The sequence below is a fragment of the Marmota marmota genome, unplaced genomic scaffold (assembly GCF_001458135.2).
Source record: "Marmota marmota marmota unplaced genomic scaffold, marMar, whole genome shotgun sequence".
Classification (NCBI taxonomy): Eukaryota; Metazoa; Chordata; class Mammalia; order Rodentia; family Sciuridae; genus Marmota; species Marmota marmota.
Genome location: NW_026000205.1, coordinates 1,447,813 through 1,454,272, shown reverse-complemented (window position 1 = coordinate 1,454,272; position 6,460 = coordinate 1,447,813). Strand labels below are relative to the sequence as shown.

General features: G+C 40.8%; 1 long non-coding RNA gene across 1 annotated transcript; it reads right to left on the bottom strand.

Annotated features, from left to right (window-relative positions):
• Window positions 1-1,471: 1,471 nt before the first annotated feature.
• LOC125612646 lies at window positions 1,472-6,421 on the bottom strand. Its single transcript, XR_007343135.1, has 3 exons — window positions 6,304-6,421; window positions 4,534-4,590; window positions 1,472-2,476 (listed from the first exon to the last, which is right to left on the bottom strand). It is a non-coding gene; the product is annotated as an uncharacterized LOC125612646 (long non-coding RNA).
• Window positions 6,422-6,460: the final 39 nt, after the last annotated feature.

The window sequence follows — 6,460 nt, the reverse complement described above, 5'->3', positions numbered from 1 at the left end:
CCATCTCAAGTGCTGTGTGGGATCACAGGCAGAGCAAGAGAAAAAGCACACATATGTCACACAGCCCATTCAGGCAGTAATGTCAGGCCAGTCCACTCATATGCTCAAATGTGCATAGCTCACACACACAGCCCACGGATGGCTCACGACAACAAAGAGGTGGTGGGCCTTTGAGAGATGGGACCTAATGGAAGATGATCAGGTCATTTGGGCCACTGCCCTTGAAAGATATTTAGTAGTTCACATGGACCCTCTTAGTTGTGCAAGACTGGGCTGTTGTTGAAAGAGTGAGGCTGGCCTCTCTCTACTCCCTGGCTTCCTGTCTCACCATGTGATGTTGCCCTCTTTAAACACATGCTGACCATGATGTGCTGTAGTGAAAGGGGCCCTTACCAGAACCATAGCCATGCAATTTGGACTTTTAGCCTCCAAAACTATGAGTTAAACAAAAATTTCTTTATTAAATACCCATACTTGGGTATATCTTTACTAAATACCCATGGGTATTTTGTTGGAGCCATGGAAAATAATACCTAACTCAGACCCCATCTCTGCTATGCCTGATGCCTCAGTCAAACCTGAAAGTCATGGGACCCTATCTCTGGAGGCCTGCCCACTTTGTCCTTCCCCAGAACATCTGCTCTACCCTGTGAGACTCCCCCACCATGGCCTACCATCTAGAAGGCAGATCTGAGTCTCTCAGTACTGAGTCCCCAGAGGACCCAGACACAGCTTTCTCTATTGAAACCCAGTTTAAGGGTTGGATCACCCCACAGACAGATGGGCATACTCAGGAACCCAGGAATGCACATGTATAAATAAAAGTGACCTTTTTTTGAAATTATATATTTGGTAATTCCAAAAAACATATCAATATGGTCCTCATGGGGAACATCAGAACTTGATGAAACGTTCACTTTCCCCATTCACCTCTGTGCCATTAACAAATATATATTCTGTTGATGTGTGTCTTTGATAAGTGTATTTGTTTGCTAGGGCTGCCAGAGCAAACCCATGGACTAGGTGTCCTAAAAAATTATATTCTGTTGTGGACCTAGAAGACCAAGATCAAGGACATTTGGTTGCTTCTGAGGTATCTCTACTTAGCTGTGTTCTCACTCTCTCCTCTTGTGGTCTCTTTTATGTGTATATACATGCCTGTGCCAAATTTTTTCCTCTTAGAGGGACACCAGTTAGATTGTATTAGGGTCTACCCTAGGAAACTCATTTTATTTTAATTATTTCTTTAAAAACTTTATTTCTAGGGCTGGGGATGTGGCTCAAGCGGTAGCGCACTCGCCTGGCATGCGTGCGGCCCGGGTTCGATCCTCAGCACCACATACAAAGATGTTGTGTCCGCCGAAAACTAAAAAATAAAAAAAAATATTAAAAATTCTCTTTCTCTCTCTCTCTCTCTCTCTCTCTCTCTCTCTCTTTAAAAAAAAACTTTATTTCTAAATACAGTTACATGCTGAGGCTAGGGCTTTAAACATATGAATTTTAGGGGGTGGGCACTATAAAATTTGTAACAATAAATACTCTTGCATATTGTGTTTATGCCTTATTATGTGTGTATATTTAATCTACATCAGTGGTATTACATATCTCATTTGATGGGGCTTTCTTTTTTCTCCCAGCACCATCTTTAAGATTCATCCACAGGGCTGAGGATGTGGCTCAGTGGCAAAGAGTTTGCCTACCAAGCATGAGACTCTGGATTTGATCTCTAGCATTATTTTTTAAAATTTTCTAGCATTATTTTTAAAAATTATTGATGGAGCACTGACATGACATCCATCCAATCCATGGCTGCATGAGACTCTGGGGCTAATCTTTGCCACATTTGACTTCTCCACCCTCTCAACGACAATGCTTTATTGGGTTATGGGATATACCAAAGAAGAAGAGGCCAAAGTGGGTGTGTGTGAGACTGGGAGAAGAGGACGCCCAATTCCCTATCCCTTTTGTAACTAACCCACTCCTGATAGAAGCCTTATTGCATGGTGGGGGCGGGCACAACCTAATGACCTCCTAAAGTTTCCACTCAACACTGTTCATTGGGGATTAAGCTTCCAGCACATGAATTTGGGGGTACGTGTTCAAAACATAGCAACTGCCCTACATTTTCTTTTATCAACTTTAGGGTTTTACTCTTTGCATTTAGGACTTCATTAGCAACTAGTATCCACCTTATATTATTATGTTCTCTTGTGGCAGGGGCACAGGAATAGGGCAACCTCAGTCCTTTTAGTGCTCAGGATCCTTAAAGGCCTAACTTAGACCAACTAGAGGAAGAAAGCAGTAAAGGATAAAGAACAGAATACTCATCTCTCTTGGACTTTAATTCCTCCAAGAAAACCCCACAGGATGGCCCAGTCACATCAAAGACTGATCTCAGCATCTTCCTCCCAGTGGCTTCAAGTGAGAGCCCCAACATCTACTTGGTTATCCAGGGCTGGTGTTTCCTCGTGTCATCCTATTTTTTTTTTTGGGGGGGGGTGTTGTTGTTGTTGTTGTTGTTGTTTAAAGAAGGTGTTCATAACAGAATTTTTTAAACTTTTATTATTTTTTATTTTTATTTTTTAGTTGTAGTTGGACACAATACCTTTATTTTATTTTTTTTTATTTTTTTTTTTTAAAGAGAGAGAATTTTTAATATTTATTTTTTAGTTTTCGGCGGACACAACATCTTTGTTTGTATGTGGTGCTGAGGATCGAACCCGGGCCGCACGCATGCCAGGCGAGCGCGCTACCGCTTGAGCCACATCCCCAGCCCAATACCTTTATTTTATTTATTTATATGTGGTGCTGTGGATTGAACCCAGGGCCTCACACATGCTAGGCAAACCTCTACCACTGAGCCACCACCCCAACCCCGACTTTTATTATTTTTATTATTATTTTGGTATTGGGGATTGAATCCAGGGGTGCTTTACCACTGAGCTATATCCCCAGCCCTTTTTTATTATTTTTTGTAGTTGTAGATGAACAGCATATCTTTATTTTATTTGTTTTATTTTTATGTGGTGTTAAGGATCAAACCCAGTGCTTCACACATGCCAGGCAAGTGTTCTACCACTGAGCCACAGCCCTAGCCAACATTCATTTACTCAACAAATATTTATTGAACTCCCAACACTGTTTCAGGCACTGAAGTTTAAGCTGTGAACACAGCAACATCCAGCTTCAGTGGATTCAGTAGAGGAGACAGACCATAATACATACTGAGTGAGGATGAATGCTGTACATGATAACACAGTGTGAGGCAAAAAGGAAATTCATGGGCGAGGTCTTTACAGAAAGAATGGTCAAAGAAGGACACTCTGACATATGAGCAGAGACTGAAACGAAGGAATGGGGTGAATTCTATCTCGGGGAATTCTGGAGGAAAAGACTTTCAGGCTGAATAAACAGTAAACACAAAGGACCTGAGGTTGGAAATGATTTGGCTTGAGCAAAAGTAAGGAGGCCAGGGCTGACAGAGCTCAGTTATTGGTGGAAAAAAGATCATAAAAAAATCATGTGGAGCTTTTGGATGATATTGAGTGTTTATGTTGTTCTACTTGCAGGGGCAAATAATCTAAGTGTAATAATTAAGGAAGTAATACGAACTTATTTACTCATCAAAAATATCATCCAGGGCTGGGGCTGGATGGTAGAGAGCCTGCCTTACACATGTGAAGTACTGAGTTCAGTCCTCAGTACCACATAAAAATAAATAAATAAAGATATTGTGTCCATCTACAACTAAAAAGTATCACCCAATTATTAAGTATAAACAAAAACAAAAATATTATCCAAGTCAGGTACATGACACATGCCCATAATCCCAACTACTCAGGAAACCAAGGCAGGAAGTTTGCTAGTTCAGCGTCAACCTGGGCAACTTAGAGATATCCTATATGGAAATTAATATATATATATATATATGTGTGTGTGTGTGTATACATATATATAAAGGGTTGAAGAGGTAGCTTAGTGATGAAATGTTTCTGGGTATAATACCCAATACTGAAAAAGAAATAGAAAGAAGAAAAAAGAAAGAAAAGAGAGAAAATAGCCATTTTCATGGAAGACATGATTACATATATATGGAAAATCCAAAATAATTTACAAATAAATTATTAGAATTAGTAAATTTATCAAGATTGTTGTATATGGCCTCAACATACCAAAAAATCAATTATATCCCTAAACTTTAGGAACAAAAATAACTTATCAAAAAATTTTAAAAGGAACAATAGCATACAAGATAAAATGCCTAGGATTAAATTAACAAAAAATGTGCTTAGTCTAAACAGAAAACTACGAGACATTCCCAAGATAAATTTAAAAGATCTAAATAAATAATTCATAGCAACAGTATTCATAATGGCCAAAAAATAAAAAACAACCTAACATCATGAGTAAAATGGTTAAGTAGTGGCATAGTCATACCTTGGAATATTATACAACAATGGAAAGAATGATCTACCATGCTACATAATGAATTCACAATGTTGAGCAAAAGAAGCCATAATAAAAAGTGGTTACCTTTGGGGCTGGGGATATAGCTCAGTTGGTAGAGTGCTTGTCTTCATGCACAAGTCCCTGGGTTGATCCCCAACACAAAAAAAAGAAAAAAAAAAGTGGTTACCTTTAGAGATTAATGATTAATTAAAAGAAGGTGTGAGGAAAGCTTCTGGGCTATGGACAATACTATGTGTGTGTGTGTATGCACATGTGTGTGTTTACATGCACAGGTAGTATTTCATTAATACAGTATTCTATAAAAATCCCATTGAGCCATAACTTAAGATTTATCACTTTATGTATGTTACATCTATTCTAAAAACATTTTTTTCCAGATTTTACAAAATAAGCCTGATCTCAAAAGGGAAAGAAAAGGAGAAGAAAAACTGAAGGAATAAACAGAATGAATGATAGAATAATAATAAAGGGGCTGGGGTTGTGGCTCAGTGCTGGAATGCTTGCATTGCATGTGTGAGGCACTGGGTTCGATTCTCAGCACCGCATATAAATAAGTGAATAAAATAAAGGCCCATCAATAATTAAAAAAAGAAGAAGAAGAAGAGAAAGCTAAGGGGTTCCATATACTTGCAGTATATATTGAGAAACCACATGACATGTATTCTTATTGAACTCACTCAAGACCTCATGAGGTGGATATTTGTCCCAGTTTAGAGAAACTGAGGTTCAGAAAGGTAATGTCAACCATCAAGGTCACACAGCAATGGCACTAAGTTTGCCTGATTCATCATCTCACCTTTTTAACCACTGGACCCACCACCTGCCCAAACAGCTTCCTTTCCAGGCCTTATAACAAAGCACCATCTGATATTCAAAATAATAACTACAAATTAACAAGATGTTCTATAAGCCTTTGATTAGCACCTTAACAAGTCATCATGATTTCCATTTCTGGTAGGAAAACTCAGACTCAGAAAGGGTAAACCATTGTGTCAAGGTCACAGCTAGTAAGAGATGGAGCCAAAATTCAAACCCAAGAATATCTGACTTCAGGCCCACTGCCTTATCATTACTTTCACTGCCCAGTAGTTAAGAGGCCTGAATTTCACTCATTCATTCATTCCAACAAAACTTTTTAAGCGCCTACAATAGGCCAGTCTCCTCATGCACAGAACAGAACTAGGGGAGGAGGATCTAGGATGGTAGATACCCAAATAGATGAAACATGTCAGGAGGACCGCTACCACAGAGTAAGTGGACAGTGCAGCAGGAAAAGGGCTTTCTGAAGAAGTGACAGCTGGTCTGATGGTTGGATGAACAAGAGGATTCTTTCTCGGAGTCTAACCTAGCAAAGGGGCAGAGTGGATGGGACTGTGTGTGTCTGTGTTTGTGTGTTGTGCGCGCGCAGTGGTGGAGATAGAACCCAGGGCTTCATGCAGTCCATCACTGAACCACGTACCCAGTCCTTCGATGGGACATCTGTCTACCTATAAAATCTAAGGGTTGTTTTTTTTTTTGGGGGGGGGGCTGCCCCCCCCAAAAAAAATGAATAAATGGTTTAAGAAAGAAACCTACAGGGACCTATTAATACAGCGTGACTGGAGTCATAAAAGGGCCCAGGAATGGACTGGGTTAAGGTGAGGCTAGACATCATTGTGACGGTGCAGGGCGACCAGGCACGGAATACAGGGCAAAAAGAGCCCGGCTTGTTGGCTGATAAGAAATGGGGGATGGACACAGAATCCCTCAGTCCAACTCTCCGCTACTCGTCCCTATTTCACCAATGCTCAAGGCAGAAAGGGACACAGCAGAGCAAGCCACACAGCCACCTACCCTTCGCGCCACCCGCCACAGACCCCGCAGCAGTCGCCCGCCGCGCAAGTACCAAAGGCCCTGGACACCCTTACGCATGCGCGCCCACAGCTTTACAGGTAACTGACTAGAGAGCCGGCGCCAGCCCGCGGTGTGCGCCTGCGTCCCGGGAGGAGTC